The sequence below is a fragment of the Fukomys damarensis genome, unplaced genomic scaffold (assembly GCF_012274545.1).
Source record: "Fukomys damarensis isolate Sample0158 unplaced genomic scaffold, DMR_v1.0_HiC HiC_scaffold_16, whole genome shotgun sequence".
Taxonomy (NCBI): Eukaryota; Metazoa; Chordata; class Mammalia; order Rodentia; family Bathyergidae; genus Fukomys; species Fukomys damarensis.
Genome location: NW_022900928.1, coordinates 2,583,797 through 2,608,125, shown reverse-complemented (window position 1 = coordinate 2,608,125; position 24,329 = coordinate 2,583,797). Strand labels below are relative to the sequence as shown.

At 44.3% G+C, this 24,329-nt stretch overlaps 1 long non-coding RNA gene across 1 annotated transcript in view; it reads left to right on the top strand.

Annotated features, from left to right (window-relative positions):
• The window catches only part of LOC104873630, a 17,218-nt gene extending 11,812 nt beyond the window's left edge, over nucleotides 1-5,406 (top strand). Inside the window, exon 3 of the long non-coding RNA XR_004517397.1 lies at nucleotides 5,002-5,406. This is a non-coding gene — a long non-coding RNA (uncharacterized LOC104873630). The remainder of the gene's footprint in view (nucleotides 1-5,001) is intronic.
• Nucleotides 5,407-24,329: the final 18,923 nt, after the last annotated feature.

The window sequence follows — 24,329 nt, the reverse complement described above, 5'->3', positions numbered from 1 at the left end:
CTTTATATTGCATTGGTCTACCTGGACTCCAAAAGGCTGCCCTGGGTATATTTTGGCTATTTCTTGGAAAAAAAAAAGCCTCGTGAACTGATCTGATTCCACTGTTCATTAATTCCTTAGCTAAATACTAAAATACCTAGAAATGTGCCAAATACCAAAGGAACAGTCAATTATACGCTATTTAGTGAGAGTGATGACAATAAAATTACAAGTCTGGAAAATGAATAGAAATGGCATGATCCCATCTTAACAGGCTGGATGGTGCTTCGATTTTGCTGCATTTGGAAATTTGGGTTCCCTCCTCCTCCTCCTCCTCCCCCCCTTCCTCCTCTGCCTCCTCCTCCTCCTCCTCCTCCGCTTCCTCCTTCTCCCATTTTTTTCTATCAACAATCTGATGCTGCCTGTGCCCACAAATGGGGCAGTGGTTTCCCTTGGAAAGAGCAGAGCAGGTACAGTTGCATCCTGCCAGTCCCTCTGTCCTGGACTCCTAGGGTCCCCTGCTTCTTAAACCAAAGGTAGGGTGAGGGTTTGCTGTCACTGGCCTGGGAAGGAGAAGGAGGGATGCTGGGGACAGGAATGGAAAAGTACACTTTCTTTAGTCTTGGCATGAAAGGAAAGCGAAAAAGCCTTCCAGAGCCAGGAATCACTCATGTCAGGGGGACGTCTCGGTTCCTTCCCTGTCCTTCTGGATCCCCACATCATACCCCATGCCACATCCAGCAAGGCTGGATGCTCCCAGCACCTCCCTCTCCTTAGTACTGAACTCGGTCTTGGCCCAGGTTTGTGCTTTGTTTCTGAGGAGTCACACACTTCGCCTCCCAGGTTTGCCCGCTGAGGTTTTTCAGAAGGACTTCACATGGCCTGCGCTCCTGGCTGTCAGAAGCCCTGGTCCCGCACTGCCTGGCATAGCCAAGACAGCCCAGGGCTCTGGGCCTGAGACGGGGCCGGGGCCTGATGTTCCCAGGACGTCACCGCTGTTGGGAAGGACGTGCAGCCACTCTTGCAAGAGCGTGGGTTTGAAGTCAGCCCATCAGGACTGAAAGCCAAATTCTTATCACTTTTATTTTTACCTTAAATATCTTCCACTGAGTATGTTCTAAACAATGCCACAATTTCATATATAAAATGTACGGATAAAAACAGCCCTGAGCAGCACTGACAGGACTCGCAGGTGGCTCTGGAGTGAGACAGTACTGCACAGGGCACAGAGGGAATTTCAGGGTCTTAGGTAGCGGCTTAGAGTTTTTTTCACTCTAAAGCTATCTGGACAAGAAGTTGATGCTGTAAAAATTCTGCTGGTGGGTTACGTGGCTTTCCTGACTTTTTTGCAGTATCTTTTTATCAATGTATTTGCTATTTTTACTTCTCTCATAAAATAATAACTGTCTCCTGTTTTTCTGTTGGCTTCTCTTTCCCGTTTTGCTTTAAGGTCATTTATGGTTGCCAATGCCAATGATGGGTTAGTTTTGCACAATCCACCTGCTCCTCCTCTTGACTTAGTTTCCCTGTTGTCTTTGGAGTTATTGACAGTGACAGAAGGGTGGACAGGAGGCGACGTACTCAGTGTCTCCTTTGTGGCTTGCACTTTTGGGGCAAAGTCCTTCCTTACCTCGAGTTTGTGAGATTAGTTATTTTTGTAGATTTTTCTTATAGACTTAAAGTTTTTTTTCTCTTGTAGGTCTCTAGTCAACCTGGGGTTTATATTGTTGACATGAATAATTTACACATTTAATTTAATTTCTTTTCTACATGAAAATTCAGTTGTTCCCAAACTGAGTAGTTGGTTACAGGAATGTAATTGATTTTGTGTTCAGAAAACTCATTAAATTCTCATACATTTTCATACCCATAGATTTTTCCATTTTCTATGGAAATATATCCCTAGTGTTGTAAATAATGACTAGTTCGTGTATTCCTAAATATCATTTATCATGTTTCTTTTTCTTGCGTTATCAGAGTGTCAGAATCTCTAGTACAATGTTCAGTAGCAGTGACAGTGACACTCATCTCATTCCTGATGTCAGCGAAATGCTTTCAAACTTTTAAAGACAAGTTCGCTATATATTCGTTAAATATTATTGTTATCCGTTCCAGGAAGTTCCATTCTCATGCTTCAAACTGGCGGTCAGAGCAGGTGCCCCTGGAGGATATTGCTTTGCCTTCACATGGGCTGTCGTTCTCACTGTGAGGACAGGAGGGGACGGGAGGAGGAGGAGACAGGCATGCCAGGCCAGAACCTGCTACCCAACACAGCCTGCTCCGACCCTGTTCCTATTCCATTGGCAGAAATCAACTGTCACAGGGCTGCACCTGCAAAGGAAGCCAACCTCACAGTGTACAGCAGTCTCTGCCCAAAAGATGGACCTTGTGTGTTAAAAATTCTCCACCATTAGTCATTTCCCTTAACACGATTTGCATATGTGCGTTTCCTAGACGCAGGAAGACAGAAGTGCCTGTGAAGCCAGATGTGTGGGTCCTCTCCCACACACCGAGTGGTTCCCGGGGGGACACCAGCTGGGAGTCCTTCCCTGCAACTCGGTTCTGACCCTGTCTCCCCGGAGGCAGCAAGGATCCCAAGGTGGAGCTTCCCTGTCCCTTCTCAACCCTGGGTGAGGGCTGCTCTTCTGAGCCAAGGGATTCAAACAGTCCCCAAACACTCGGGTCTGATTAGTTTCTGAGGGTCTCAGAACTCAAGGAAACACCTATTTATATTCACTGGCTTATCAACGAAAGAGATAATAAAGGACACAGGTCAGCAGCCAGATGTCTGTAGGGGAGGTCTAGAGAGGTCCCGAGTGCAGGAAATCCTGTGGCCATGGCCATCATCCCACCTGGACAGTGTCCAGACTCCACAGCCAGGGACGTTGGAGGGCGACTAGTATGCAGGTGTGACTGGCCTTGAAGCGCCCTTCAGCCCAGCTGCTATCTCTAGGAAGTGAAGAGCTGGGGCATGGAAGCTCCGTGCTTAGCACCGTGACTGGCTCCTTCTGGTGCTGGGTCCCATCCCAGAGACCACCAAGAGTCACCTCGTTAGAATCAAAGGTGCTGCCATCACCCAGGGAATGCTGAGGGGATTAGGAGCTCTGTGCCTGACCCTCTGTCTCTCAGGAAATAACAGTGGTTTTAGGGGCTCTGTGTAGGGAGCTGGAGTCAAAAACTGAATGTTAGCACCAAAGATGCTCTTACCGCCCCTCCCCAGGAGAGTGTTTAAAGCTCGGTCTCAGGGAACCAAGGTGGAGACCACATGTCAAACAAAACCTCTTAGTGCTGCCACACTGAGGACAACAGCAGAGTTGCAGGCTTTGCAGGGTGCCAAGGGAGCCCGATGTGTATATTGTTGTAAGGTGTTCCTTCCACCTTGGTCTCTTGCTGATATCTTTTTCTTTAGCTTCTTATTTATTGATAACCCTGACATAATGTTAATTATGGTGAAATCTGTATGAACTCTGAAATTTAGTTAATAGTCACACACCAATATTGATTTCTTAGTTGTAAAGTCTGAATCATGATTATATGAGATGAACAAATCAGGACAAACTAGGTGAGCCGTATGTGAAGATATTATCTCTGTGACTTTTTTATAAAGCTAAATTATTGTAAAGCACAAGAGTACATTTTTTTTTTTTTTTAGAAAAGGCTTTGGCTTTGTTGAACATTACTACCATTTCTTTTTGCTTTGATTTCTTTTTCATTGATCTGTGTCTCTGAAGCTCTCATTTCCTTCTCTCTAATTGCTTTAGATCTGAGCTGGTTTTCCAGATCCTGGGTTGAATGGGATGTGTCACTGTGCCCCGAGTCTGCTACTCTGGCCATGTGAACTCTGTCAAGTCCCTTACTATTATTTAACCCTCCTCATCCTTTTCCTATGCACACACGCACAGTGCTGATGTCTTCCTGATAGAGTGAATGGGAAGATACAGTACCCAGTCGGCACTTCATGAATTATTGTTTCAATCCCCTTCACTTTTGTCATCATCATCAGGGAGACAGTTCATGGCAAAAGTATTTTAGATGCCTGCAATGGTTTCAATGGGGTGAATTTCTTGTGAAAGTTACTTATATTACTTCGTGGACACTATTCCCCTGTTTCATTCAGTTCTACATTCTGGTGTCATAAAGCCCCTAAAATGCCAGTCAGAACAGGTGATGAATATTTGGAAGGACACAGAAGTGGACATGTAGGATAAAAGCAGTCACAGAGGTGTGTGTGTGTGTGTGTGTGTGGCCTTGAGTGCTGTGCTGGGCACCCTCCCTGTCTTTCCAAAATGAGACTCTGCCCCTCTGCACTTCTATGTTCCATTCTGCTCCCCAGGAGGCTAAATTCTATGGCCTGACTCAGATGTGCTCCCTGCCCTTTCTCCAGGGGAGGATTCAGTAGGAGGTTGAATGTGAAAAGAAGGATTGTCCAGAGCATTTGTCCTATCAAAGACCACAAGTCCTCACAAGTAGACTGCCTGAATTACAGGTCTAGGGGGCTCCAAATCTCAGTAGTCTGTTCCTCCTCGTTTCTTGCCCATCGTCCCTTCAGCCATAAGAATGGTAACAGTTCCTAGATATTGCTATCATTGGAATATTTCACCTTTTTTTAAATAAATAGTCCCTTCATTAAACTCATCTCAATTAACCTGTTTAAGTGCACCATCAATTTCATCACTAATGAATGTATGTTTCATCGATTACAATTTAATTTGCCTCCATAGTTGAATTTTGAACAATTATATTAAAAATGGCACCCAAGGTTCAGAGGAAATTAGTCCAATATGCTTATCTTCAATTACAAATGTTAATGAGTAAAAGCTCTGAAATGATGACCCTCTGAGCTCACACTTAGATATATTGATATTTTTCCTACTAAGTGTCTGTTACCAAGAGAATTATGGGGTGCCTGAAAACATTAGAAGTAGTGGGCATTTGTAAGTACTTACATTCTTCTAAATTGTTTTAATCCTGAAAGTGCACAAGAAGTATTTACTCTTCAGGATTATCCCCTTTGTTTTGTAGATGAGGACCCTGAGACATGGAAGAGCACTTTGTTCAAGATCACATGGTATCAAAGTGATCAAGCTGAGCCTTTCTCCAAGCATCTGGGCTCCCACACCAGTCACGGAGCCACAGTTGGCGAGGTGGTTGTGAGGCGACACGCAGAGGTGCATGTGCCAGTCATAGTTCCAGCAGGAAAGAGACAACAGCCTCAAAGCTGGCTAACTGTGAGGTATTTAATAAGGAACTTACTCCAGGGTTTAGGGAAACCAAAAGGAATGGTTCAGTGTCCCAGACGTAGCAACAGTAGATGGGTATGCCCACCACCAGTCCCAGAAGAAAAAGGAAAGGAAGTGGTTACGAGAATCCAGAATATTTACAGCAGATCTTCACTCATAAGAGCAGGATGCTATATGACAGCCACAAAAAGAAACATTTCCCTCTCACCTCCCTTCTGTTTACCTATCTCCAATTTATCTCTTAGTCCCTTTCCTTTGGCTCTAAGAAAACACCCAAAACTGGATACTTCATAAAGAGAAGAGGTTCTTGTAGCTCACAGTTCTTGAAGTTCAAGAGCTTATTGCTGGGTAGGTCCACTTCTCGACAAGCCACCAGCACACAGGCCTTCAGGAAGCACCCAGCCCATGCTGAAGCCCTCGTGTCTCTCGCTGAGCAAACCCAACTGGGAGCCAAAAGCTCAGCTGAGCATGTACCAAAGTTTGACTGCCCAAGGTCAGGTGCAGGATGGTGACTATGTTGGAGGGGCAACAGGAATATCCATCTGATCAATTTTTTTAAATTCAGGAAATAGCTATATTCCTAGAATAGTTTTAGACAAAAATGAAATCTAAACTAAAATTACTATACACAATAAGGTGTTTAAAAACATCCCTTTCTTCTCTTGTCTATTTCCACTGCTTTTGGAAGGCAGCTGAACTTTGGTAAATGCTTCCACATACTAAGTATACACAGTAAATGTTTATTTAGTCTCTGTGGAAGAAACGTGTACCTGCCTGGAGTCTGCAGATAGAACAGTGGATAGAAGCCACGTTTTGCCTCTGGTCACCCACTCATGAGGAAGGCTTTGCAGTGGATATGAGAAGAGTGTAGGCAGCATCCCTCAAAGCCATTAACTTTTGTGGGGGGTGGGTACCGGGGATTGAACTCAGGTCCTTGCGCTTGCAAGGCAGGCCACCGAACCGCTGAGCTAAATCCCCGGCTAAAGCCATTAACTTTTTAAATGCTAGAGATCAATAGATCCAAGCACAGACATTTTATAGAACTTTAGAAATTGGATGATTGTTTAGGATTATGTAACTCAGCTTCCCATTCACTGAGGGAACATGGCACCCTGAAAGATAATTTTCCGATCTATGAATCAGTTTTCCAATCTATAGCTCAAGGAAACACAGCTTCCTGAGCTTTGTGATGCAAATGACTGAAATTCTCATCTTTTCCAGAATGAACTTTTTCCCTGGATCACATGATTCTTCCCTAGTATTCTAGTTTACACCAATCGTAGAGCGGTATTTAAGTTTTGAAACTATTTCCTCAAAGGTATCTACTTTCTTAAATGAATAGGAGCTGAAACAGAGCAACTGCAGTGGAGTAGTGAATTAAAAGTGCTCATCTAAACACTTCCCAGGGACGAAGGGACCACAGTTACTGTGCATTGTTTGGCTCAATCTAATTTGTTTCTTTGGTTGATTCCCTTGTGCATGTATTCAGAACTGTGCCTTACAGATATCATCTAGTTTAATACAAACAAAGGAGGTGCAAATACCCATCTCACAGACATGAAACTACATTGATTTCCTAGGAGTGGAAAGCTAGAACCTATCCCCAAGTTTGTCTCTTCAACCGGTGTTTCTCAACCCAGTAGGTAGAGAAGAAAAAATACTCATGGAGGGGACGTACGTGTGTGCGCATTTTTAAAGAAATTACTGTTGAAATGATGGAGGAGCGCTAGCGCTGATCAGCCCACTAAGTATCCCGTGAGATGCTCTAGCACGATGAAGAACTCAGCTACAAAACACAGCCCAGTTAGGAAACATTGGCTTACCCAGACTGAAATAAAGTCAAGGAACACAGAGATTGCTCATGGTTTAGAAGTGAAGCCAGAAAAGTCACACATTTATTGTTTTAAAATGTATCTATGCCTTTGTAAAAAATGTGGTAGTGGAAGAAATTGGAATTTTTTTAATAAAAAAATCTTAGGGATATCAGTGAAGAAAGTGGACCCTGAAGAAATATCAATGTCGTCTAAATCAAATAGAGGACCGAGTCTACTGAATACCGGAAGCCTTGTTTTACATCAAGTGAAAACAGGTACGAAAAGTAAAGATCTCTGCCTTATGGATCGCGTCTATGGCGGTGCTCTCTGAGCATTGGGGCTGGCAGTGAGGGATGTTTCTGGGAAGCTTTCTCGTTCAGCTCCCCACTTTCCTACTTATGTCAAGTGCTTTGGCTCAATGAGGGGAAGAGCAAAGCCTTCCAGGAGAGTCTCCCGTGCACTGATTTGAAAGGTGCAGACATAAAGGAGCATCTTCGTGGTGAATTCTCTCTGATCGTCCTTCCTACGTCACATCTTCCTCCACCCACAGGCATCCCCTGAACTGTGGTTTTTAATTTTTGGACAGTGGTTACAAAGTACTTCCTTGGGTGTCACCGTGGGAGGGAATGGGGTGGGTACCAGGCATCAGGGTGAGGGCAGAGGGCACAGACCCAGGCAGGCTGTGCGGAGCTCTTCAGTGAGGATCGAGTTCAGCCCTAATTCTACCCCTGGTTGGCCTGTGACCTCCAACGGTCATTTCACCTTTGTAAGCTAGAGCCTCTCCATCCATAAAATGGAGAGCAGTACGTGCATCATGCAGATATGAAAACTAAATGGAACAATGGTAAGAAAAGTAATCTTAATCCATCATCTGACTCTGTGCCGTCTCCTCTTTCTGACAGTAGCACACTGTACGCTCTAGTTCTATCAGACTAACTAGTTAGCATTTCTTAAAGTATCTTCTGTGGCTTGTGGTGTCCCACCCCGTGGAAAATACCACTCCTGTTCTCTGTTCTCTGTTCTCCTGTTCTCATTACAGTTCAGATCTAAAATGCCTTCCATTAGATCCCCGGTACCACAATAAATAAATAAATAAATAAATGAATGAATAAATAAAATAAAATGCCCTCCAAAAGTCTCAACACGTGGAAGGAGGGGGATCGTGAAGTGCTGTACCTTGCTGTGGGGTCGCCCATTCATGAGTTCATACCTAAAATGGGCTGTTAACAGGTGACCTGGGTGGAGGCGGTCCCTGGGAACATGACCTGGAAGGGTGTGTTCTGGCCCCCAGTTCCTCTCCTTTCTCTCTCTGCGTTTTGGTTGCTGTGGTTGAGCCCCTCTTCTTCCTCCATGACCCTCTGCCATCTTGTTCTTTCTTCAGAGCCGGCCGTCTATGGGCTGGAATGTGAGCCAAAATAAGCCTCTTCTCCTTTACATTGTGGGTGTCACAATATTGTCTTTGCAAGGAGAAAGTGACTAAGGCAGAGCCCAATCTCACAACCTTTCTAGAGCCAGCTAGAATGTTCATCAGCTTCATTGTCATAATTAATGGCTTGCTCTCTCTCCCTCCCTCCCTCTCCCCCGCCTTGGCTTCTGAGATTGACATGTGGCTAACACCCAGGCTTCCACTCCCTTTTCTAACGTAACCCCAGCCTGTCTAACACCCCAGCATGTGGATCTGAGGAAAAGGTAATGGTTGCTCTATTCCAACACCAACAGCTCTGCTCTCCCAAGCTCCATTAAGTGAAGGTGTGGCCAAAAGGATGCATGGAGGGGAGGTCTGCTGAGGCACTGCATGGGGAAACCTTGCCAGACTAGTGTGGCTGTCTGCTTTTCTTACCTCACTGTCCTCTTTCCTCCCATAGAGAAGTGAGGCATGTGGCCATTGGGGCCTGTCTTAGTTACTTTTCTCTAGTTACTGAGATAAGATACCCAATCCCCAAAGTTAAAAGGGCTGATTATCTCACAGTTTATAGAGGTTTCAGTCCATAATCGGCTGGCTCGAAGGCAGAATGGCACATGGGTGGTGACAGAGGGGTGTTGTAGAGGAGAAACAGTTCATGCCACTCACGTGGTAGCAAAGGCAACAGGAAACCTACCAGCATCTTTCTGCCCCTTTTATCTTATCCAGACTACCGGGATTAGGGCGACGCCAGACCAATCAGTGCAGTGGTTTAGTAATCATGCGCCTTTATTCCAGCATCACACACCAGATTCAGCCACCTCTGAAAAAGCCACCGGTGACCGCGTGACTCTGGGGGCCATCCAGACCCAAGCCATAAAGGGCTTTCTTTACAGGAGGCATGGTCTCCTCCATGGGATGTGCCAGTGTGGTCTGTGTAGGCTTGGAACGGCAGGGAGAGGGTTGCGTCACTTTCCAGGCAAAGGCCCACTGCTGTCATGAGACCAGAGTGTCCCAAAGGAAGGCTGACCCCTCCAGCATGGGTAAGAGGGAAAAGAATGAGGGACAGTTGCCTCCCACCCCACCAAGGTGGCCAGGAAAAGGAGAGAGAAATGAGATCTGGGGATGATTGGTTTTTGAAGCACAACCGCACATAAACTGACTTTAGAACAAGATGGAGGGGAAGGAGATTTCTAATAGTGGGAACAGGAGGCAAATGCTGTCAGCAATTTCTTTCACTAAAAATAGTAGTAATTTTCAACATACTTTGAATATTTGAGATATACTCTATTTTCCCTCAAAAGCCTATAAAGTTTTTTCCCCTTGTTATTAAAATTTGAAACTCTATAGCTTTTTTTAAAGATGGTATTCACTGTGTTGTGTAGGCCAGTCCCAAACTTTGGGCACAAATGATTCATCTGCTTCAGCCTCCCAAGTAGCTGAGTGGGCCATGGTGCCTGCCTTGTAGATTTTCTTAGTGGTTGATTAATATCCCATTGTTCAGAAATCCTCTCCACACATCACAAGGAATATTTGTATGATCAGATGAAGCCATTTTAAAAGTTCTTATTTATATCGTCAAGCATGAAGCACAATATTTAGTATCTATGTGGTCTCAAACATTTTTGTTCAAAAGGGATAACGAGGAGAACGAAAGTGAAAAACTACCATAGGCAGATATACAATAGGAGGGACGGGAATAATTTCAGGAGCTAAACCAGATGTTCTCTGCTTACTTGTTTCTTTGTGGAGCTGATTATAGTTTATCTATAGCTTTTCTGTTATATAACACTGCCTGCTCACTTCCTTATTAATCTTAATGAGAAAAATCCAGCAAAGTATGTGATCAAAGGACAATATTCTGTCATGCATTAATTAACTAATCCAACCTCTTTATTCAATACAATTTTTATGAGTAAACACTCCTTTTGTGTAAGGTCATGTTCTAGGCTCTGCAAATGAAGCAATGGCTACAACAGACAAGACCTCTCGTGTATGGACCTTCACATTCTCCTGATGTTGGAATGGAAACAGACAACACGGAAGTTAATAAAAGAAAGGGAATGAATATTTTTGTATTGAGAAAAGTCTTAAGAGAAAACAAAGCAAGGTGTGTAGTAGTCAGCTTTCCCGCACTGGGATAAAATACCTGACGCCTACAATTTAAAGAAAGAGAGCTTTTCATGGTTTGGGGGATGCAGTCATGGTTGGCTGGCTCAGGAACAAAAGCGTTATGGCGGAAAGGCATAACAGAGAGAAACTGTTCAACCCATGGCTGCCAGGAAGCCAAAAGAGAAAAGGGAGGAGCCAGGGACAAGAGCACATCCTTCCAGGTCACGTGCACAGGGACCCAGGACCTGCCTCCTCCGGCCAGACCCCACTTCTTACCCGCACATTCACCCATGGGTTGGTTCATCAGGGGATGAAACACTGATGAGTAAAACACACTTGTGACCCAAGCACCTTCCAAAAATCCCACCTCTGAATACATAAGGCTTTGGGGGAATATTTACATCTAAGCCATAAAGGGGTTGTCAGAACAGATGGGGTCCCAGAGAAGGGAGTGCACAGCTTTTGCTTGGAGGATATGGAAAGTCTCCCTCAGAAGGTGACATTAGGTTTTTCATCTGAAAGACAAGAAATATTCTGCATGAGGATGAGAAGAATAAATGTGTCAAATAAAGGGAAGAGTCAGTGCCAAGGCCCTAAAGAATGAGCTTGACAGGTGTGATAAAAAGAAAAAGAATACTGTGAAGAGCGGGAAGAGTAGGAAGGGCTGAGTGAGCTCAGCTGTGCTCAGACAAGATGCAGTTTTGAAGACCATGGCAGGAACTTTGACTTATTCTAAGAGGAATGGAGAGGCCAACTGAGCGCTTTGTGCAGTGGAGCAAAATTGGATCCAAGTCTGACTTACATCCCGTGGTGACCACACGACTGTCCTTGGGAACATCAGTTGTTGTGGGGGAGTGGGGACACCAGGGGGATGCCATTGCAGGGCCATGGTGGCTTAGATGGGGGAGTGTTGGTGAAGACAGGAAAATGGGTGGATAGACACTTGCTTTGAAGTAGAGCCCAAGACTTGGTGGATTGTACATGTGTTGGGTCTCCTTGACACTTTGTACAGTGTTCTGGGTGTGGAATTAGCTGTCTCTTAGATCCCTGGCTCCCACACTTACTGACCTGGGGCTGATTACGAAGCACTGATGTTTCAGCCCCCATATCTACAAGCCATCTCATGAGGCAGAACAAAGGCATTAAGCATGTGAAACCCTTACTTAGCACAATGCTTGGCCCACAGGCAGCATTTGATAAATTCTACCTAGTGTCATTATTAGGACTGTACAAAGGAGAGTATTTTTATTCAGAAGCAACTGTACCTCAACCAAGTCAAGTATTTGAAGTGGGCAGTGGAACAAAAAGAGAAGCAATGCAGGAGTTTATCTGAGGAGACTCGAGGCTCTCCCAGGGACGGCGTCTGCAGCTGGAGTACACGGAAGACAGGGCACTGTGCTTCTTTGACGGTGATAAGTCAGTGCAGGGTAGAAAGGCTGCTCAGGAAGAAGCATAATACTTTTTTTCATCTTGTATTTTTCCCTAAGATCCTCTTCTTTAGTCCAGCACATTATTCATCGGTAATACAAAGGAGATAATATGGAAATTAAAGTGCTAATTTCCGCTGTTATGGGAATCGGTTCACAAGGTAAGGAATAAGAGACAAAAAGAACAAAACCTCAACTCCTTTCCAGCCAGGTTTCTTTGAGCCTGTGGATTTTTCATGAACAATTTTCCTAGCTTTGAAAGGAAAATGTCCCTTTTACTGATAGATTTCTGAACACAGTAGAGTTCAGTGTGCATAGTAATTTGTGGTTCCATACGTGAGTTCCTTAACTGTGAGAAAAGTAGAAGTCAAGGTTTATGTTCTACAGGCTAGGTTATTATTAGATTTTGTTCATTAATCCTAAAACCTGTACTAATCACATACCAGATACTGTGCCAAGTTTCCAACATATCCTAACTTATTTATTTCTTACTGTAACCCAAAATAGGTCTCATTATATCCATTATGAAAAAGATAAAGCTGAGGTTTGAAGAGTTAAGGAACGGGCTCAAAGTTACACATAGCAAGTAGTGAAGCTAGGATTTGAAGTAGGATCTGAATTCTGTGCTTTTAATGGCTGTGTTTTCACACCTGTCCCTGCCAAAAGCCTTACTGAGCTTTATATAAATTACATATGTACCTTATGTGAAATACAAACCCATAAAAATAAAAAGTACACAATTTTTATAAGCGTAAAAGCAAACAGATTTACATAGTATCATTCGGGTGGTATAGGACACCTTGTTAGTCACTCAGTTTTTCAGTCTCTCTCATATATTGTTCACTGTGTAGTACAATGTGCAAATATATTAAATTTACAGTTTTTCTAAGTTAAAAATGAGCTGTCTTACAGCTTAAAGACAAGTGAGCACAAGAAACGAACCTTGAAACATTAGATTCATGTATGGCTTGGTTTTGTCTCCAAATTACTGTTCTTATCACTCCTGGCCATGAACCTTGTCAGTTTGACATTTTGTTTATTTCAGAGAGAAATAATATAGACTGAAGTTTAATGTCAGGAAAGTAAACAGAATCCTCCCTGTTCCACCTCATCCTGAGGAATAGTGCAGTAGTTTTCCTTTCCCAGCTTAACTCCTTTGGTTCACAGGAGGAAAACGTTCTGGGGACACCAGTGTCCTGGCGTTGACAGTGTCACTGGCCTGGTTTGAGAAGTGCTGGCAAATGTGAGACATACACCAGAGTCTGGAGACAGAACGCAAGACATCTCAACAATCATGCTTTGCTGACTGCACGCTGCAGTGATAGATATTACCAGTAATTTACAACCACTGAGTCAAAGAAAATAGATTATGAAAATTAATTTCACTTCTGTTGGTTTTTTTTTTAATGTGGCTACTAAAGTTTCAAAACGACCCATCTAGCTCACTTGATGTTTCTGCTTAATAGCACTGTCATTGAGTCTTGGGTTCGGTGTATTTATTTCCAGAGCCATTTTGGAGGTTAATGGGGGAAAGATTCATGCCCTCAGATAGAAGGAGAGTAGCTGGAGGATGCACCACTTCTGATATAGTGCAAAATCAATACCAGAGCCTCATCTAATTGCCAGGGTAATAAAGTCGTGCTTAAGTTCCACAAAACCAAATATCTTCCCGGGAACTCATCTGGACTGCGGGAGGCATCGGGCTTGTGGCCACACAGGCCTGATTCTAAGTACTGAAGTGGCACGTGACCTGGAGGAGTGGCCACCTGTGTCCCCCTCCTGTCCCCAGCCCCACCTCCTGCCCCACGGCCTGGCTGTCCCTGCACAGGCTGCCACCAGCTTCGTGCCTGGAGACGGGACAGTTCTGAGCCCCACCCCGCTCACACGTCTAGCTTCCCCTGGGTGTAGCCCTGGCCCTTCTACAGGTGAGCTTGAACATGCCAGGGAGGTAGTACAGGTGGCCACCTTGGCCAAGGAGAGGTCTCTCTTGGTTGCCTTCTCCTTGATGGAACAAAATATCCAACACTCACAAGCTGAAGAAGGAGAGTCTTACTTTGGCTCAGTCTGTAGAGGTTTCAGACCGTGGCCAGCTGACTTCAAAGAGGGGGGTGGGGGGCATGCAGAGGGTCCTGATGGAGAGGCTCACTTATGGCACTGGAAGCAGACAGATCAAAGGATGACTGGGGAGCAAAGAGACCCAGACCCCATGTGCAGTGACCACCTCCTCCCCAGGACTCTCAGCTCAACAGTGGACTCGTGGACTGGTGAGTATCAGGCCCTATGGCTCCCCAGATCCCCACCTCTGAGCACAGGAGGCTCTGGGGGGCATCTAGTGTAGACCATAATGAGGCAGACACCAGAGTGCAGCCCTCTGCACAGTACAGGGCACAGTACAGGTGATGTTGTGGTCAAGGTTTGCAAGGGAATGGATTTAATGCAGGACACATAATTTACAGTGTGATTTTACAATATTCACTGAAAAGTCAAATGCAGAGAAGTACAAGAGATCTGTCCACGGCTAAAGACCTGGATAATCCAGCTGAAGGTCTGGAGCCCACGGCAACGTCCCCCATGTCCACATCGAGAATCCGCACCAGGAAGACCCAAAGGCCAGTGGTGGAAGCCAGAAAGTCTGTACTGGCAGGATGAAGGATCTGTGCCACCAGGCTGAGGGATCTGCACTGGGCCAGGGAGCGCCGCTCACCATGGAAACCAGAGCTCCCCTGCGGAGAGCAGCAGATTCCCAGTGACAGGGAGGATCTGAGTTCCTGCAAGGATGAGAACAGCTGAGTTGGTATCAGGAAAACCAGCTCTGACCCGCTTTTCCAGGAAAATCAACTGTTCACGATCTCCCCTGCAGCTCTCTTTTATGTGGTTGGCAACAATCCTCAGGTGGGTCTTCCACGCCCAGACCATGCTGATTCAGTTCAGCTGGGCACTCGGAGGTGACGGTTAGTTAACCCACCACAGTGGCCCCCTCAGAATTCAGAGCCTGGCAGAGTCCAACTCTGTCACCTTCCCAAGTGGCTGGCTGTATAATGCACGCTTGTACTGATTTTCCTCTTTCTGTTTCTTTTCTCATGCTCCCTGTCCTGTTCCCAGTCTCAGTTCCCAAATAAACCACCTGCACACAAACCTCTGTGCTGGCTTTGGGCCCAGGCTAAGGCCCTTGGAAAGTGCTCCTTAGGGAACCAGGATCTCAATGTTCTCGTACAAGAGTGGGGACAGTGCAAGGTATTTCAAAGAGCTGCGGGAGTTAAAGTGTCATGCTCCCAGCAGTAACCTTCAGGAACCATCATAGCTCTCTCTCTGGACATTATTAAGGTAAAATGGCTTGTCAATGGCAGGTGATGGCTCTTCAGGGAAGTTCTCTCAAGGGGTCTTGCAGAAAGGCCATGGTTGTGAAAGGTGTTTTCGGAGAGGGAACTCAATTTTGTCATTCTAAAACATGCACATGAATTAGAAGTAGAAATATAGGTGGAAGGGGAAAGGGTTTTCCTTAGAATATCATCCATTTGGAAACAGAAGGAGAAAGAGATGATGATTTCTAAGGACACAAGTCTCTGGTCTGGGGCCGTCACTCTCTACTCTGTCTCCGAAGTAAAATTATGAGAAATATCACACAGGTGAGGTCTTCACTCCCAGTGGGTTTTTACAAGAAAGAAAAAGTGCTTGCACTAGTATTTTTTTTAAGTGTTCATTTCTCAGGAGACTGAGGCAGGAGGACCACAAGTTCAAGGCTAGCCTGGACAGCTTATCAAGATCCTGTCTGAATATGAAAAAATAATACAAAGGGCTGGGAATGTACCTCAATGCTCCTTTGGTTTAATCCCCAGCACCACACAAAATAGTTTAATGTGATTTAACTATAAACACCAAGCCATAATCTTGAGTGTTATATGCTATTTCCCTGTAAGTGTCCCTAATTTCTACATGTAGCTCCCACCGATCAGGAGGGGAAATTTAGTCTTAGTCTTAGCTCCAGGATACCCGGGTTGACTGGAGATTTGCCATTTCCTTCTCTTGGTTCTGTATCTATAGTCATGAAGAAAACAAAGAAGAGTCGGGCACTCTGAACCATGAAGCCACTGCAGTCTTGAGAGGACCTTGGCCGCCACGTTATGATGCCACAGGTGCTGGGACACCCATCAGCCTCCATGGTACCCAGTTCCCCATCCTTAGCACTGGTCCAGTAGAGAAATCTTGTGTCATCTTTCCTGGAGTTTGTCAGCCTCTGGATCTTCCAGGACCCCACACCCCACCCATGCTCTTCTCACCTGCACGAGGACGAAGCACTTTGCTTCACTTGGGCATTCTGTGAAGTCCTGCCAGGAATCACACACAGCTAAGGTGGGTTGAACAGAGGCCTCCTGAAGTTGTCTGTGCCAAACCCCAGTATCTGTGTAATGCTGTTTCACAGCAAAGGAAAATTAAAGTGGAAGGTGAGATTATAATTGCTACTCAGTTGACTTTAAGAGGGGAAGATTATTCTGGATTATCCAGCAGACCAGGTGTCATCTCAAAGGTCATCAGCGGTGGAAGGAAGAGGTAGAAAAGCCAGTGTGAGAGTGATTCAGTGTAAGAAAGACTTGAGTGGCCACCACTGGCTTTGTGGATGGAAGGGGACCATATGCACTTAAATGTGGATGGCCCATCAATAGCTAGAAAATAGAGATAGAAAATTAAAAAATTCTCCCCTAGAACCCCCTTCCCAAAAGGAATGTACCTATGTCCTCAGCTCACTGAGGCCCATTTGGACTTCTGACCTCTGAAACTTTAAGAGAGTGAATCTGTGTTGTGTTAAATCAATAATGTGTTGTGATTTGTTATAGCAGCAACAAGAAATGAACATACTTGTCCCCTCTTCTCTCACTCCTGCTCCCGGAGCACTGGGTGCTTTGCTTCTCCCAGCCCCTCTGCTCTTGGATCACAAAACTCATCAGTGCATTCTGTTACTTTAACCCCTTGGGGGCCTCATGCTGGGACCCTACCCACTTCCTCTTATTCTGTTTTCCTCTCCTAACCCTTTAACAACCCTGGATTGGGAACAAACAACTTTAGTCAGTAACATATCCCTCCAGATAGAGCAGCCCTGCCACAGCCTCTTCCAAAACCCAATCCCAGCTGCATCTTCCTTCAGTGCTCATTTTCAGTGTAGGTTTTGTGCTGGAGGTGCAGGGGTGCACACTCATAGACAAGGAAGGAAAGGGAGAAGAGGGACAGACGGACAAAGTCAGGACGCAGAACAGGGGAGGCAGAGGCACTGGGGAGAAGGAGACCAAACCCGACAGAGATGCCGGCCCGAGTCGGAGCCAGGCCCCAGAGGAGCAGCCCTGCCGGCCTCCCAGGATGTCGTGGGCAATTCCCTCTTCCAGTCCATTCTCAGCGGCACCTGGATTTTCATTTTTTCCCGGATTCTCTGCCTCTCCACATTCACCGCTCTTCCATCAGTTTCTCATCTTTATGCTCATCCACTGAACTGTCTGGATTCCTTGGACACCAGCGCCAGGCCACTGGGACGAGACAAAGGTCCCTCCCCCCAGTCAGTGAGGGCACTAAGGTCACTGCGTCCTGACAATTCGGACAAAGGGTAGAACTAGTAGAAATCATCAAGAGATACAGCTATTTGTCCTGCCATTTTCATCCCTTCAAGGAATTTATGGCTCCTAATAGAGAAAATCATAAGCCACTTATGCAGTGTAAGATAAGAACCACTGAGCTACATCCCCAGCCCAGGAAATGAGATTTTAAAGGAACTAAGATATGTTGTGTACATGAACCAACTCCCCACAAGGGACATGATCATTGTCCACTGAAGGTATGGACTAATAAAAAAATGACAACTTTGAAAGTTCTGTAGCTTTGATGTTCATAACTGTTACTGAAGAAAGAAAATTTTTAGGAGAAAAAAAATCATACTTAATGTATGATTTAATGTCAACTGATAACTTCTTAATATTATACATCTTAAAATATAAAAATGTAAAAAAATTTTAATTAAATTTTTAGTTGGGCATGGTGGTGTATGCTTTTACCAGCACTCAGGAGGCCGAGGCAGTAGGATCATGAGTTCAAGGCCAGCCTGGGCTACACGATGAGGACCTAGTTTAAATTTGTTTCCATTTTTAATTTATTCTAAGAGGAGCTTAGGGATGTGCCACTGTCTTTAATTTTCTCCTTGGAAGCTCTAGACGCACCCCGATTCTGTCTATTTTTAGATCTGGTCCCAGTCTAATCCCAGGCTCAAACTGGCCACATGGCCATGTGATACTTAGCCTGTCTGAACCCTGAGGGGGGATTTATGAGAAAGAACTCATCAAGATAAAACTGACAAGGAGGAAAAAAGTGGCAAACTGAAGAGCATCAGAAGGTGACAAAGGAAACACCCAGCTGAGGGCATCTGAAGCACGGTTGGTTCTATCTGACATCTTGACACCGAGGAGATGGAAGAAGCATGAGGAGGAGACGTTCATATGGAACTCGAGGAGAACGAGACGTCTGGCTCAGCTCTTGCAGTGATTTTCCATTTCTGACGTGGAAGATGGCTGACCATGGGCTCAGTGCCAGCCTGGTCCCGCTTACAGGCAGCGGTGTCCTCACTTTCCTGACAGGGACAGCGCGCTCCTCCGTCCGCACGCAGGGCACTCACCACAGGTGCTCTGGCTCCAGCGGCTGCCGTCTTCCTGCTCAGGCATCTCCACTTGTAGGCTATGGTGACGAAGATAAATCAGGATAACAGAAACGGAAGGAAAGGAAATCAAAGTAAGCTCAGCAGGAACTGAAAGTGAATTTAAAACAAATAATGCTCCTACCTGTTTCACAGCTTACTTGAAAATTTTATAGGATGAGAAAAGGTGAAGGTTTACTGCAGTGCTGACCATGGGATGAGCCTGTGCCCTCAAGAATCTCTCCCCTCACACACAGATGACTTCATTATCTTGTCTTCTTCCTAAATTTTTTTACTAAATAGGAGCAGAAAAGAAAGGAATATCTTCCCAAGGAGAAGGTGTTCAGGCACCAACCTTTCCTTTACTTCATAACCATTTTACATATTCTGGTCAGTTCAGGGCAATGTCAGAGTTACGTCCAATATCATCTACTCTATTGATTTCAACGTTAGAGCAATGTTAATTTTTCATGGAAAAACCCAATAAGAATGTGCTCTTACCTGGTATGCTTTTAGTGTATTTCAGAGAGAGGCCCATGGTCATGGCATTTTTATCATGATTTCTTGGAGCAACCAATGAATATTTAGTCGAGTTTCTTTCTTACCTACTTTCCCACCATAGGTCCAAGTGGGAATACATTTCACCCTCGTGTGGAAGTTGCTAAGTTGGAAACCTTACTTGCCCAAGATGTGGGAAATCACAGAAACAGAGAAGAGAAGATGATTTTTGTGTGCACACAGTTTGGTGTCACAGCAGGACCCTGAACCTGGGTCCGAGCAACCTGACCTTAGACCCTTTCTCTGCCACTTAAGGCTGGGGTGGCCACAGGACAGTTGCTCACCTATAAAGCGATGACATGAATGCACAGCTTTACAAGTTAACTGTGAGGGTAGAAAATTACATGTGAAAATACTTAGCACAGGGCCTAGCATATAGTAGGTGCTTAATAAATGCTAATACTTTAATATCATTGGTATTACTGTTACCATCTCTCAGTGGTGTTGAAGGAACAAAAAGAAAAGTTAAGATTAAAAAGAGTTCCTGAATATATTCACCTGGGTCCTGAGATGGAAGTGGCCTTTCAGACGGCCAAAATAACCAGGGGAGTATAAAGTCACATTAAAATGTTTCACACAGAGAAAAATAAGTGGTCTCCTAACTTGATTTTGCTCATTTATTTTCCTAGCAACCATTAAACCACACTCAGACCCTCAGAACTGGAGCTATCACATGCTAATAATCAGCTTAGATGTGCCAGCGGAGGCCTCTGGAGAAAGAGACACTGCTGCTGCCCTCACCCCAAGCTCTCCTCGGTAACCCAAAGGCCTCTCGACACAACCAGGAGTTAGTAAGATGCTGTACTGCCCTGAAATGAACCCAGAAATAAAATAACCCATCTTTATTGAGCTTTTAAAAAGTGCCCTAAGTACAATTAATGGAAAAATGAAAGTCATATATAGTCAAATATACTTGGGCACAATTACCCTGGGAACCGAATGCAGTTGTCAGATGATCATGCTTAAAAACAGAATCACCTTGACGGTAGTAACTACAATCAGAGATCGATATGGGTGGCTGAATTGGTGATTCGGGGGCCAGGTACTGTTCCTGAAGCCCTGATGTTATTTTCTGAAATAGGGATTGACTCTCAATAAAGTCAAACAAGGCCCAGCACCATCTTTCCTTGATTTACATACTAATTGCATTCTTGGAAAATTCAATGTATGTTCAATCTGTACAGAAATAGCTTGTGTTCATGTATTAGGAGTTCAGCTCTCCTCCAAGACATATAAAGAGGCTCATCATTGACTCCGGGCCTGGAAGGAAGTTCCAAGCTTGTCTAACCTGAAACTTGGGGCAATTTTTCCTTGTGTAGGCTCATCCTGTCCATTAAAGACCACGTGGCATTGCTGGCCCTTCGCCATTTCTAGCCCAGTGGTGCCTACCAATCACTGGGACTTAGAATAATTCCCCTTTAACTTTCAAAATGTTCCCTAGGGGCTGGTCCAACACGCATTGGGAATCCTGCGGTAGTCACATTCAGTACCTGGAGTTCTCTGGGCAGCAGCCTTTGGTTTCCCTCTGCTCTTTGCTTTGGAAGCTCCTCACCTATCTGGCCTTGCTAGGATCTACTCACTCCCAGGGGATCACTGGGGCAGGCGTCTCTAATCCAGGAAGTCAGTATGAAGCTCCAGTTCTTTTCCCTGTGTGTTGCAGAAGACCCAGTTCTACCTAAGACTTGCCTGACTTTCACGGTCCATTGTTATCTGATTGCCCACATTATCCTAAGAGATCCTAAGGACAGAATCGACCAAACAATTTTTGTAACTTTATACTTAATACTTACTTCTGCTTCTTTAAATTTGGATTTATGTCTTTATCCTTCGTGCCTGGCTAAGGACTAACACATATGAAAAATAGATTTAAAAGATTCATAGATGACAATTTTATGCCAAATATTTGTTCTGAGAGAGAGAGAGGGAGAGAGAGAGAGAGAGAGAGAGAGAGAGGAAAATTCAAAGTGGATTCCATTCTCAAGCTGTTTGTAGTCAAAGAGAGGATTCATGACCATTTTCCAAAAGTCTGGTAGAAGTTGTAACGCATTCATCAGATACAGGTTGTAAGTGATCTTCATGGTGTCATGTATTTTATTTGGAACTGGTGGAGAAAAAAAGGCTTCTGTAAAACTCCAGTTTAGGAATCATTAGTGTTATTTCAGGTGTGCTGGGTAGGTTATTCTGGTGTGGGGTAGAACAACACAGGATTGTTTTTAAATCGCAGTTTTCATACTTGGGGTATTTTAAAGTACTTCAAAGTGCTTTACAAAGTAACGAGTTAAACACAAGTAGTGAGAAACCATGTGTGCTGATGGAGAAAGCCATTATGTTCTTGACAGTAGCTCAAACAGGACTGTGGAAATTAGAGGCAGTTTTATTGATATTGGCCAGGATTTGGGACTAATCCTTGCTCTTTTTGAAAATCACCATGGGATCTTTTAAATTGCACTTGGATGGCCACTCTGTTTAATAAGATTGTTTTCTGGACCTGAAGCTCAACCAAAAAGTTTTTGTGCAGATATTCTACAAATAAAACCCATTTGGAGGCAGCATATTTTCCATAATGAATTTGGATAATGGAAGATGTTTTGTTTTCAGAAGATGAAGCAGGAAGAGAAGGATCCCCCTCCCCCACCTCTCTAGGTTTCAGAAGCAACCTCACTGGGGATTTTGAAATATTCAGATGAATGTGTTCCAACTTGGCCTTTGCTCTTAGGGATTCTGGCTGGGACTAAGGCAGAAGTCCAAAATCCTGATGAGAAAGACTGCTCGTGAATAATCTCCGTACCAGACTTTCAAGGTTAAAAAGGTCTGAATAAACATGCAAACTCGATGATATCCAATAGATTACTTGCTTATGCTTTTGGACTTTTGAAAAATTTGTATGAAATTCCAACCAAATTCTATCCAAATACCAATGATAATTTAATTGCAAAGGGTGTAGTAACTAGAAGTCTAATATTTATTTTAATATACTGTATCATCTGTTAACATGAAATGAAATGTTAAAACTCTTGGATTTGAGAAATACACACAATAAGCCTACTATGAAATTTACAGTTTAAATGGCAGTTGTTAAAACTAATCACTTATTAAAGTCCTCTTAAATTTTGGTTAGAAGTTGCTTAAAAACTACATCATTGTAAGTCACTATTCATTCACTTGGTCCACAGTGCCTCTAAGACAAGAATATATGCTGGGAAAGGAATAGTGATAAAAATCCCAAAGCACAGGTTCCTGGGTTTTACATGTAAAATTAGCAATAGTGAGACCATTATTTGCTCTGGAACTTAAATAGCTCCAAACCATCAACTTGCAGATATGGACCTTGTCTTTTCATATCTTGCAAAGGTTTAAATGCCAAATTCTTCACCACCATGAGAACTGCTCCGATCTCAAACTTTTAAAGTCAGGGGAAACGAAGGAAGGACCATGGTTAGTGCCAGTAGCCATGTAACCGCAAACTGCAGGTAAAATAACACAAAACGACACACTCTCTTTATCAGCAGAAGTCACATGCCTGAGGCAGCCCTCCAGGGCCCCCTTGGTTTAGCCCCAGTGTGAGTCTGAGAAGTTGGAGGTGGCTGGGGGTCAGAGCTTCCCACTGCCAAAGTTTCAGGGTAGCACCAGACTCCGGGGTCAGAGAAGGCAAGGAATTCTGACAAGTGAAAACGTAACCAACTTTCAAGAACTCAGGAAAAAACTAAAAGATGTTTCCTATTATTTTTAGGACATACAGTTTGCATATTTCACATGGAAGACTGTCCATACTATGTATCCCAATGAATGGTGCATTGCTAGCCTGTCCTAGCAAGGTCCACCCTGACGCAGTTCTCCTGGTCCCCACACACAGGCATTTTGGGGACGTCTCCTCTTTTCCAGTTCCTGAGATTGAAATGACAACCCCAGCAAAGACAAAACCTTTGGGCTACAATGGCAGGGACACAGATTTAGGCCATGACCCAGCTCTCCCACTCTTACTTCTGCTGCTCTTCCTTTCTTTGTGCTGCATTACACAGGCATGAGCCACGGCATCTCATTTGCCATTGGTTACCCAGAGCTGGTGCCCCGAGGATGGGGTTTCCCTCCAGTCCTTTTTGAATAAAGGAGTAAAATCGCCTTTTGGCCATGACTTCTGTCTGGGCTTTGGCCTCTTAATTTGTGAAATGCGAGGGGGGGGCTGGGCTTGGTGATGTCCCTGTCCCCAGCCAGGACACTGTGGCTTAGCTGTTCACCCTGTTCTGCCTGTAGCCTGCAGGACCAGAGTCTCTGTGGATGCCAGGACTCAGGGCTCACATGCGCTCCTCATGTACAAAGAACCTGCTCCAAGGCTGCCTAGATGTCCTGAGACAGGCCTGCAAGTGGGAACTTCACCCACCCAGCCTTCGATTATTGGCATAATTCAGACCTCTGGTTCACAATTCTACCAGCTTGGGGACACTGGATGCTTTACGTGAGGACTTTATCTAGAGAATTTCCCCTATTTTTGATGGACGTAGACAAAGACATATCACTTTCAGGTTTGGTAGGAAAGTGATAGCTTTTAAATAGAACAAACTTTACTTTTTCTTCCTGTACAGAGATGTAATTTCTAAGTTGTTCGTGTTTCCTTACATAAAAACAGTATGCCACTAAAGTAGGTTTTGACACTTTACATTACACATACTCACACTCACACACACACTTTTAAACTGATTAACCAAAATATAATTGGCCTTCTTAATATGCCAACAAATGAATCTTTCTTCACATGTTGATTGATGTGTACTTTTCTAGATAAATATTTTCTTTTTTTAAAGTGTAATCTTTAAAAATCCTAAATTTAAAAGCTGGCATTGGTAGGAACAAACGCTTCATACTGACAATAGAAAAGACAACTTCTTCTACTCAAATGCCTGTGAGCCACAGAAAGTGCAAGTGAAACGCAGTTAAACAAACGATGCTAAGCCCTCTCCTTGAAATTTCCGGAGGCCAAAATTAACAGCTGGATGCTCAACTGCGTCTGTGTCTTACAAACTTTATACTCCTGATGCAGTGTGGGTTGATACAATTCAAGATGGGCCAGAGCAAAGAGATTTGGTTTAAGTATCTGAACCACAGTCGGAGTACAATGGGGAACATTTTAAAGGG